The sequence below is a fragment of the Perca fluviatilis genome, chromosome 5 (genome assembly GCF_010015445.1).
Source record: "Perca fluviatilis chromosome 5, GENO_Pfluv_1.0, whole genome shotgun sequence".
Classification (NCBI taxonomy): domain Eukaryota; kingdom Metazoa; phylum Chordata; class Actinopteri; order Perciformes; family Percidae; genus Perca; species Perca fluviatilis.
Window position 1 is genome coordinate 17,361,952 of NC_053116.1, and position 12,784 is coordinate 17,374,735.

Here is a 12,784-nt window from a genome sequence, read left to right on the forward strand (position 1 = left end):
AGAAATTAAATGACAGTTTTATAAAACGACAAGGTTGAAGCAGATATATCTTAGAGCAGCTTTTAAAGAAGTCCACTGATGAGCTTCCCTCAGATCCACAGGGTTGGCTGTTCCATTTGATTAAAGGCACTTTTAGTTGTATGTTTGATATTTGTATCAAAGCTGAGATCAATATCAACCAACAATGTAAAAGTAATGTGACAATATGAAAGCTGTCGCTCGTAGTGAGGTACCTACAGAGAATAAGCACCTGAATCTGCAGCTCCCCTCGGCTTTATGGAGTATTATGTTGAATTTCAACTCATTGTTTAGCTATTCAGCTGCAACTTTACTATTTTGGTTCACTCTCATCGCTTTCATAGCCCTGTTTTTGGCCATAGCAGGCAGCTGTTTTCAGAGGAAAAAACTCTATAAAACCGCACACTGCACACTTCCTGCTGAGCACCAAATGGCAAACAGACAGTTAGCGACTAGCTGGTGAAGTTCCCCATATCAGCTTAGAAGGTCATGATATGTGGTGATATGATATAAGGGGCAACAAAAAATAGTTACTTACTTGGGCAGTGATTAAAGCATAATCACCATGATTTCACTGTCAGTCGTTGTTGTGCTACCAATACTAATGCACTAATCTTCAATATGGCAACGTAACCTACTCAAGTCCTTACGTCTTCTGGTTTCTAAGGGGCAGCAATGGCCTGGTAGTTACACTGTGAGGTCAATCCCAGCAACGACCAGAAAAATGTGGGTAAGAGTTAATTAAGAAGGTTCGCCTCTCAGTTATCATCCTTGAACAAAGCTTGCTTGCCTCAATACTGCATGAATCTGCAACTGTGTGCACTTTAAAACCACAGTAAACATACAGTATTATTTACTTTGTCACAGTAAATGTGGTGTTTTTAGTGTGATTTGTCACTCCACCATACAAATGATTCAAGCAATAGCTCATGAGAGGCCGTGGTATGTTGTGATTATATCAGGGGCGTTGCTGCGAAGTGGAGGGGCGACAACCCCCTTAGCTGTGATATAATCTTAACATATCATGGCCTGAAGTGAGCTATTGCTTTTATAAAAGGTCAACAAGTATGGCAAAATGAAAGTAATAGTCACATTCCAATTTGAATAAATTTGTATTATTAAAAATAATGTTCACAATTAACAGCTAGCATATAGATCTCTTATTAGTAAAGAGTTAGTTCAGATTCACCAAAGTCACATAATAACACAAACTAACTAACTGATCAAGGTTCTGCAAGGTAAAATTACTGTTTCTGGCTTTGAAAAGAGCATAGATAACGGTTTCAGTTCCCCGTCGGCTGTCTGATGGCAAGGTAAAGCGGTGAAAATATTTTAATATACAGTAGTGTACACTTAAAGGGATACTTTGCCGATTTTAAACCAGCTCTGTGTCATGGCAGTGTGTGTGCAGATGAATGGCTTCCCTCCATGGCGCCAGCTATTGTATGAGTTTGTTAGTCTAATGTTTTATTCTCAGACACAGAGTGATACTTATTTTGCAATGGAATTAGACAAAAAATCCATGGCATGTGGTTATTATATCACGACTATAACCCAATCAGATTGCTTGATTTGAGCTACCCATTTTATAAAAAACAATTATATCTTAATTCATTTCAGCTTTAAAAACTGTCTGAACAGATCTGAGATGACCTTGTTTTACGTGTAATGGCAAAGAAATCCTTAGATATAAAACAGGATTCTCAACTGAACATCACACTATGACACCAATTAAACAAAAAGATGGGACTTTAAAAGGACCATTTTAGAGAGTTGTAGATGCAAGACTTCCTCTAATATCATCCATAGTTTTATAGAAGAGACAGATCACTACTGCATTTCTCTTTCATTTAATGAGTCTTCTCTGGCACCCACAGAAATTAAGCTTTGTTCAAAACATTGTTCCAGTTTTAATTAATTAATTAAAAAATAGAGTTTTTATACAGGTTTTCTTCTCAAATTGTACGATCATGCAGCAAAACCGAAAGTAACTGTTCAATGTCTCAATAACAAGACCTCGCTGTGGCTCTGTCGTAGGTGCCTTAATTCAGTGTGTGTTAAAAAGAAAAACTGAGCATGAGATCATGGCAGATGTGAGAGGAAGTGCTCCTCCAGGCTATGTCTCGAACAGGCCAAAGGATACAGTGTCATCGGCAGGTGCACATAAATGCAATGTAGGCAACATTATGACGGTATGGTTTCTAGTGTTGTGGTTGGAAACAGCCTGTAGGCAGGAACCTGATCTGATAAGTATGGTGGAAAATGTGGGAAGTCCTGGCATTCATTTCAAAGAGGTGCAAAAGAAGTTGTGAGAAGTTAAAACTAATAGAAATGAAAATAAGAATGTGACTATTCTTTTTAATTCTGCATTATTAATCTCTCAAGAGATCTGATTGCTGTTGAGGAAAATATGGGACAGATTTAATATTGTAACTCTAGAATCTTCATTTTGCATTTTAAACAAACACCAGTGTGAAATAAACGTTTAACATAACTTACTAATAACGTCCTGTCCCAGGGCCACATCAAGGCTCTTGATTGAACAGTAACTTCAGAGATACGGCTATCTGCTGAGTCTCGTGTATCAGGTATGAAGAGTACCTTCAAACAGCTTTTGATCTTGAAAGTGCACTGAGGTGGGGAAACAGGTAATGAGATCTGTGCAGGAGCACAATACTGTACTTGTACACAGTGCCACAATAGTGTGGTAGTACATTATTTTGTAACTTTGGAAAGTACTGAAAGTTAGCAGTTGAACCATAAGGAAGCTTGTACTTACTGACATTGACATTGAAAGGAATATGCCTACCAATATTTAATTAGGAATACATATGCAACTTTAAATAACATGAGAAAACACTTTTCTCGTATACGTTTTTTGTGTCATTTATTGGAACCAAAGAACACAATTTCCCATGTCATGCCTCCATCAGTGCAGAGGATTTGCAGTGAAAAATGCCTGACATAAAGGATAAAGGCTGAATGTTTGTAACTCTGCAGCCAACAAAAGGACAAAAACAATGACCAAGAAACACTGTTCGAGAGCTGGTTAGCGTGCCAGTTTGTGCCTGTTTCAGTGCCTGTTTCTGTGCCCTAGGCTTTAATTATGGAAACCATTGTTTATTCATCGGTTTTTAACTCTTTGTTGTCCCATGCGGTATGTTGCTGAGCACACGTTCAGTTACATGTATTCTACAAGAAGTTAGCTAGCCACAATATTCTGCTGTTAGAAATTGAGCAGCTGAACTGGGGATTAGTGCTGGGGATTAAGCTTCAAAATGTTTTGCTAATGACTGAAATGTCTCAGTAGCATTGAGCATAGAAAACTTACAAGTACTGTCAAGTTGTTTACTTATTGTTTGTTCAGTCCTTGATTTAAATAAAGCCATTTTATTTAGGCAATGTTCTTGTATGGCTACTAACGTTTGAGAACTTTGGCTTCTTTTATTCAACTTTTAAGATGATGTTCTGTAGAAAAACATGCTTATGTTTCTCAAAGTAAGGTGTTGGAAATGTTATTGTTTGGTATTGGTGCTGAAACTCAGGTATTGCATCGGCACAAGTATCTAAGATTTCCAGACAATACCCCCATCCTACTGGGGATTAATCTTGCTCAGAGGCAAATTGACTGCGTTGATGATGGAGGAAAGACTGATGACCCCCCACTGACGTTAGGTTTAGGACACCAGAGTCATTGCATAGTTTGACTGAGCCCTCAGAAGTCTTTATACTGTATCCACCCTAATACTCAGAAATTCTGGGTGGAGTACTACAAACAGTTTTGTGTTGGACACTGATTAACTATACTAATACAAAAGTCTTTGCACCAGCATTGCTGTACTGCTTGGAGCTATGATTGTTTGCTTGGTATTATATTTTGCAAAGTAAAAAAAAAGGATAAGCAACAGCTCTAATTCATATCTGGAAGATTAAAAACAATTCAGGCAGATAAATAGAACAAATACATTATAATTTTCATTCTATAACAGCACATCTGAGCCTAAGGGGAAGAAGGAAAAATATCCTTCAGGTTTTGTTTGGCTGCACATGCCTATACACATTCAAGGAATGTGGAGAATGGCGAGTGACAAGAAAGGCCTTGTATTTGTAGGTCTATCTCCTGCCCACCCTGTAGATTAGCCTCTTATCTGTTAAATGAGACAGTGCTGACAGATTTGGATAACAGGACTTTGGCATCGGCACTATTCCCTGCACTAAGAGCTCTACTGTATCACAGAAAGTCCCTGTGCCAGCTCAGAACTGAGCAGCACAGACAGCTTTGGACCAAGCAGTGGGTGGATATGGGGAGCCGCATAATAGGCAGCTTCAGATGCTGGCTTTCCTTCCCCTTGAGCGCAGCTAATGTTTTTTTCTTCTTCTCCAGGTCGTCTCTTATCATAGATATGACTGTGACATGGGATTATGAGTGCTACGCCCCAGAGTCTAGATTCAATTCACACTTTCCAACATATCACCTAGATGGATGTGACTGTGATTCTTGTAGACACCTTTGAGTCATTCCATCTCAGTCTGTGCTGTTATCATATGAGTAGCCAGGCAATAAGGCAGGCTGAAATGCATCCTCCAGCTCTGACTCATGATTTGATCTGACTTGTAGTCTCCCTCACCCCGGGCCGGAATTGATAGGTCGCGTTAAGTGCACACCTGGGACCGTATGTTGGGTCTCTGTGCTTTCTCCCCATTTCTGTTGCCCCTAAGCCCAGGGCCTCAGACAGATATTAAGCAGGAGTACTGCTCCACACACTTGGCAGCCCACGCAGACTTACCGAGACAGAACTGCCTGCCACATTAGGCCTGAGTGCCAGTCACCGTCAGGTTCAATAGACGAAACTGGAGCACATTCCTGAGACCTTACATGTTGCTTGCTAGTTAATAAATCTCTAAGCCCGCCGAGGACAAAAAACACAGGAAGGTGATGATTATCTAGCCCAGAGAGGTAACGGGAGAGGCGTAGAGTCAGGTTACACTGAACAGGCTTGTCACTCTGTGCAGGGATTTGACTCTCCCAGATTCAGACTCCAAAGGGCATCATGAATGTTTGAATCAAGTTTCTGGATGATCCATCAAATAGTTGTTAAAGGTTCCATATTGTAAAAAGTGAGATTTTCATGTCTTTTTTTTGAAATTATAAAGCAGGTCAAGGTGCTATATTTTTTATGCTGTGAAAGTATCTAAACGCGCAATCCACAGAGAAATGCACACAGCCCGTATTTAGAAATGGTGCCTTTAAACAAGCCATAAGGACTTTCATACAGTTGTGATGTCCACAACTATATTATATGTAGGTTGAATGTGCTGCTAGAGTGCCATTACAATCATTCCCCGGCTGCAATGCCAGTGCAGAGACGACTAGAGCGCAGATGAGGAAGACCCAGAAATGCTGACCAATCAGAGAAGACTGGGCTTTTTTGGGAGGGGGGCTTAAAGAGACAGGCGCTAAAATGGAGTGTTTCAGACTCAGGACAAATACAGGTATATTCAAACAGACAGTATGAGAAAAATAATGTGTTTTAAAGCATGTAAACATGTTCCAATAGAAACCAGCAGAGATGTTCACAAGTAATTTTTTGGAAGTCCAAGTCGAGTCTCAAGTCTTTGAGTTTGAGTCCAAGTCAAGTCTCAAGTCTTTGAGGGGCAAGTTCAAGTCAAGTCTCAAGTCTTTGAGGGGCAAGTTCAAGTCAAGTCTCAAGTGTCTGGCCATCTGATCTGTCCCTAACACTTTCTTGTTAAATCTTATGAATTCAAAGCATGTCCTGTAGCTACCATACATACAGTACAGTATCAAAATCAGTTGTAGGATAACTTTATGGGGTCTACTGCAATGCAATCTGAAGAAACACAAATTAAGAACTCTGTTTCAATTTCATAACTGTATTTTTCAACATTTTGGTATCTGCACCAAAGAATACATGTTTGTCTGTGTTGCTAACTGGCTGTAATGAATGCTGGGAACAGGCAAATTGTATCTAATAGTTGTATCCATATGATGTGACAGACTTAGGTTAATATTTACCAGTTTTATTTTTAATTACAGATGTTTCCCTCAAACTTACCTCATCATGCATTACATTTTTCAGTGTTCAAAGTTTGAGGGAAACATCTGTATTGAAAGTTAATACACCAACCATGGTGCAAACATGTGAGAACTGATACTTTCCGTATTGCTATTTAACAACAACAACCTGATACAATTTGCCTGTTCCCAGCATTAGCACAACTCTTTGCGATGGCTTGTTACCTCAAATCAAATCAAATCAAGCTTTATTTGTCATTGCATTAATACAATGTATTAACACAATGAAATTCAAGGTGCCACTCCAGATCAGTGCTTTTTAAGACAAATAAATAATTAATAAAATATGTAACAAACAAACACCCCACATCCCCTACATACATTCCACTCTCTCTTTTCTCTCTCCCACACACACTCACCCAGCCACATATACAGCACATGTATTATGGGATACAGACAATTGACTGACTCCCTCCCATCCCTCCCAGACAACACACACCATCCTGCACACATATGTGTAAGATAGCAGCAGGTTTCAGCATAGAAAGAAAGTTCACAAATGAAATAATGTCCAGAGGTAGTGTGGTTGGTCATGACAGGGGATGGGTTGGGGAGGGAAATGGCCATTATTGCACAGGGTTATTGTTTGTTTAGTGAACGTATGGCCCAGGGGAAAAAACTGTTTCTTAGTCTGGCGCTGCATGCTTTCATTGACCTATAGCGCCTGCCAGAGGGAAGCAGGTTGAACAGGTGGTGAGCAGGGTGGCCAGTGTCTTTGAGAATGGATCTGGTCCTGTTGAGGCAGCGGGAGTTGGCAAGCTCTTCCAGGGAGGGCAGAGGGCAGCCTATGGTCTTTTGGGCTGTGCCTATGATGCCTATGCCCGCATACCATGCTGTGATGCAAAAAGTGATTACACTTTCAATGATTGACCGGTAGAAGGACACCAGCAGCTTCTGTTCAAGATGTTTTTTGTGTAGTATCAAGATGTTTTTTGTGTAGTATCAAGATGTTTTTGTGTAGTATCAAGATGTTTTTTTAAGTGTATTTGCTGCTGGGCCTTCTTAGTTATTTCTTTAGTGTTTGTGGACCAAGACAGATCTTCAGGAATGTGTACTCCCAGAAATTTGAAAGATGGAACTTTTTCCACGCAGTCGCCGTTCAGGTGGAGTGGGGTGTGAGCTGTTTCATCTGCAGTCTATGATGATCTCCTTGGTTTTTAATGTGTTCAGCAGTAGGTTGTTTGATGAGCACCAGGTTGACAGTTGCTGGACCTCGTCTCTGTACTCTGTCTCATCTCCACCTGTGACGATATATGCTAAATTTAACATCTCTTTCACATTAGCACGTGACTGACCTATCTGGGTGCGTTTTCAGATGCCTGATAAAGTTCAACGTTGTTGATCCAGCCTCATTTATCTTGGTGCCACACACCTTGTGTGTAGCTGTTCGCTTACTGCTACTGTTTACGAAGTTATTGAAAGCAAAACTAATGACAAAAGGCACAACTCTGGGAGGACTTGGTGACGCCATTGTCAATGCATTTATGAGTGTGTGCACATAGGCATAGCGCATGCATTACATTGCACATTATGGCAAAGGGCAGGGGACATGCAGCTCGTCATACGTTTCCCCAATGTATATGCGCCAATAAAAGAAAATAGAAATACATGAATGAATTTAGATTTAAAAAGCAATAATGAAAACAGGTTGTTGATGAGTCTCGAAGCTCGAATCCGAGTCAAGTCTGAAGTCTTTTGGGTCGAGTCGCAAGTCAAGTCTGAAGTCAGCTGTTTGTGCGACTTAAGTGCAACTTGAGTCTGAGTCTCAGACTTGAGTCCCCATCTCTGGAAACCAGAGTATCAACCCAAAAATTTGCATAATATGGGACCTTTAAAACAATTCACAAAAAGCCAAAAATGTTAACCTCATGTTGACGCTAGATGAAAAGTCAGAAGATCACCGAAGTCAGTAGCCTTCATCCTCTGAGGACCATCAATGGCTGTACCAAATTGCATGGCAATCTACCTGATGGTTGTTGAGATATTTCAGTCTGGACCAAAGTAGTGGACCTACGATCGGACCCATGGCCATCCATAGAGCCGTGCCACTTTCATGGGTTAAAATGAATATATTTAGGTAACATGCCATATCACAGTCCCATCATTGTAATCCTGCCAATCACCTTATTTAAATGATTCCTTTTTCATTGGAAAAAGAATTACAGCTACAACTGAACTAAACTATGTTTCTAAGGTAGTAGCTATTAGACTGATTACTACTAAACTTGTCCAAATAAGGAATTGATGAGAACTGGTAGGTAAATATGGTATCATAGTTCAAATGTGCAAAGGGTTTCTAAGGACTAACAATTATGACTGTGTAATCACATAACAGCACTGACAGATTGGGTTAAGGTATTTCAGGCAACTGCTAAAGAGTTGCAGTACACATTCAGGGGCTATTGAGTATTCAGTAATTGGGTTTTATATTGATTTCTGTTCTTCATTGGGGTCATCCTGTGGCCATGCCATTTGCTGATTCCTATATTTGCTGATATCCTCTTGATGTGTTTCACAGTCATTGGGCCTGTTTGTCTCTGATAAGAAAAGTATTACTCAAGTCACAGAGGCCATTAGAGGCTTTTCTCAGACTAGCATGAGGTCTCCTCAAAAGCTGTGTGTTGACACTATAATGGAATGGCCCGATGCTAATGTCCAATCCCCTGTAATTGTCTTCGGGGTCTCTGATGGACGGTGGATTAATTATGCAGTGTAATTTGTGAATTATCGGCTAGCTTGCCTCAGCAAGACTTTGATGGGATTAATTTACGCTGAGATACAAGCAAATACAAGTACAAGATGAAACTACAAGTCCCAATTTGCTTTTCAATAAGACATAATATTTGGTGAATAATTGTTTTTTGGTGAATAATTGTTTTTTGTTACACTGAAGAGAATGTTTTTACAGAGCAGTGGCTTGCTAACAATATAAATTTATTTTAGTATAAACAATCATCAGTGATGATGGAACCTCTTGGAAAACCTTATTTGTGCTGAGCAGCAAGAACAGATAACTGGGGGCAGGCAAAAACAGGAACTTTACCCTGGTCTAGGTGCCATGCTGTAAGGAAATCTCCTTTCTGTTCTATTATCAGCTCAACATAACAAGTGACGGAGTAAGCAGACACCCACTGCAGACCAAAAACTAAATGTAAAAAAAGGAAAATGATGAGTTCCTGAAACATTCTTTGAAGCGTTTCGATGGTTATTGCAATGAAATGGCCCTTACTGTCACCCTGTGAGAACAAAAAGTTGTGGGTTAAAAAGAGAGATCCTTGAGCATAACATATATAAAGCAGAATGGGTCTTTCTGTTGTCGTCCCCCCCCCTCTGCGGTCCAACAGTCCGCACAGAATAACCATTCTAATAAGTCACTTGGAAGAAAATGTGGGGAGTCAGCTGATTTGTAATCCACTCTCTTTCTCGGTCTTTGCTCACACTTCAAGAGTCAGATTGATATGTGCAATCACATGAAAGCCCCTTGGCGCTACGGCTATCATGGTCTAGTAGACCTGCAGGTGTTTTTGTGTATGTGTGTTTTGGCAAAATGAGAGCTGGCTTGCAATGAAAATCCTTCATCCATAATATGTCTCAAGTGTAAACAATGAGATGAGAGAACAGCAACTGCTAGGAAATGTCTCTGCTGACATCAATACAATTTACATATTAAGCTTATGCTGATGTTGTATTCATTACATTAAGAGACAATTATAAGGTACAACACAATTACAACAAAAGGTTCTCGTTACTCTGAATGTGTTATGTAATGTGTGAAAGCAACCTGCGATGCAACATCTATGTGACAATTCATTCTTTATATGTATTTGGAAACTAATATCATCACTTGTGCATGTTTTCTTTGAGTAAAACATTAATTTAGATACTTAATTTCCAATTTATTCTCTCAAATCTACATGCAGATACAACACGTGTGCACTTTGTCCATACTGTCGCCTTGCAGGGGGGATTCAGATGATTGACAGGTCTATGAACAATTACAGACAAGCTCAGTTTTTCCATCTTAAAATCCTAATCAAGCTTGCACAGGGTTTTATTGGTATATAAAGGCTCTTTCTTTGTTGCCATAAATTTTTGTTCCAAGACATTCACACAGTTTATAGTTTATGACAATGTATGATGATGGCATCACATAAATGGTACATATTTCACGCAAATATTTTCTGTGAAGTAAAAGACATCTAATCATTTGTTGGCAAAGTGAATGCTTTTTACTGTGCTGCTTCCCTCTTTTTCAACACCAGTTGTCAGTCTGGGAGATGTTCCTCTTTCTTCAAACTTTTCCTTCTTCTTTCAAGTATTGTTCCCATAGAGCTCATGCCCTATTTGAAAACCATAATAATGCAGGCTAATATAACCAGTCATTCACATTAAGCTCAAAGAGATCTTAACAAAGAAATGCCACCTTCTTCGTGTGTCTGTTTCGCCTTTAAATGGGAAGGTAGGTAGTTGTCAAGGTGAAGAAAAGTCATCTCAGGGAATCTTTTGCAGTGCAGAAAGCTTGTGAGCAGGACGTGGGTTGAATGGCTGCTCCACAAATTCACAAACCAATATTAACTGTAGCTTGTGTATACTGTAATACTGACAGCTTCATAATATATTATAACATTAATTGAGGTAATAGCAGTGATGGAAGGTAAACCAAGTACATTTACTCAAGTAAGTACATTTACTGTACTGTTCTTTACTTGAGTATTTTAATTTTATGCAACTTCATACTTCTACTACACATTTGTTTGAATCAATTTATAAAATATGATGCTGTGCTGTAGATTCAACTATCCAACAGTAAAGCAGTTTAAAATGTGCTCCACTTCCACCAGCTGTACATTAAAATGCTGCTTACGTTTTAAAGCATCAATAATAATGTTCCAATAATATGATATGTATAACTCTCTGAAAGGGACCATTCTGCCCAAGTAGTACTTTTACTTTAATATTTTAAGTGCATTTTGGTGAATATACTTTGTACTTTTACTTCAATCTTGAATTTGTGTATTTTACTTAGAAATCATTAATACGTATACTTAAGTAGAGTACTTGGGTAACAGACAGTATTTATGTCATGTTATTACTTTTTTTGTTGAGGAGTTAATATATCACATTAACTAAATATACTTTAACAATAACAATATAACATGAAAGCGCTTCATTTTTGAATGTTTGAACCCTTACACAACCACATGCTTGAATCTTGTGACTAATATCACAGTTGCCTTCACTCAGCAGCCTGAATGCACTGATGCAAATGCACATAACTGTGTGCAACATGGTTGATAAGCCTTCTGTGCTAAGATACCCTACACACCTTGTCAATAAAACCCCACAATATTCCTCATCCAGTTGATGTTTTTTTCTTCTAAAGTTTGATTTTCACTCATTTTGAGTATTAATACCAAAGTCAATATAGAACTTTTGTATTAACATAGCAACATTAATTTGGAAAAAAGTGATGTAGACATGTCTTGAAGATAAGATCTAATAATGACATCATTTTTAACCTGCACAAACAGAAAATAAGTCACTCTGCTGTTTACTTATTTCACCACAGTTCTTTGAACAAATATAACCTTTAGAGTGTGAATGGCCCTCATCTTTACTGTGTGACTTTGACTTTAGAAAACGAGCAAATACAACAAAAATGACATTTTGCCAATCTGAGTCTGTTACAAAAAGAAAACCATGGAAGACACTATGAAGCACAGATCAAGTATCAGAGAGATCTCTTCAGGGGTGTATTTAACTTTTGTCACTATAGGACATTCATTTAGGTGGAAATACCTTTGAGTTTGGTGTTTTTAATCATCATAGAGACATATTTTCATAAAAACAGAGCAGGCTTTGCAGAAACTTGTCTTCACTGTCTAAGTTTATACTGCCTGAAAGGCTATTAGGTTAGATTTTACAATAATTGATGTCTTTCAAACTTGCTGTTGTGTGTCTTGTGCTTTGTGTAATTCACTTTGTTGCATTCTATCCTGCATCATTTTATTCTGTGGTGATTTTTTTGTCAGATCAAAGTAGGCCCATTCTAAAATAAAATCATTTCAGATAGTGATGAAAGGCCCAATTAAAAAAGACTTTTGAATGAGATACAATGGATTTTATTAAAACATCCCTTGAGAAAGGCCAATACTTAAGTAACATCTACCAGCTTTAAATTGTCAAATGTGATAAGAGATGATTATGTCTGCAAAACGTTTGTACTACATGCTACAAATGTAATGCTTGTAATGCTTCATTGTGAAAATACTAACATAAGAAATCTGTGTGCATGGCAGGAAATAAAGCCATGAAGGTCTTGCCATGTTTGTTGGCTGATAGTTGCTATGCAAAGTCACAGGAGAAGGAAGAAAGGATATGAAACTATTCCATTGTCTAATTGTTTTATTGATAAGATGATGACTTTCTCACAGTCAAAATGTTAACAGAAACACTAGTTTTATATTACATTTTTACAACCTGAAAATGAATAGCTTGCTAATGGATGTTATATGTCAAGGTCCCAAAAGTAGGCTATAAGCATGCCATTAGGCCTACTAAATTGTGTTGAATGTTCTCAGAAATATGATGAAGCTGTCAAAGTGTGTAATGCTACCTGAATATAAGTTTTTTTTCCACCAAAAAACGAGACAAAAGGTTTTCTCTTTTTAC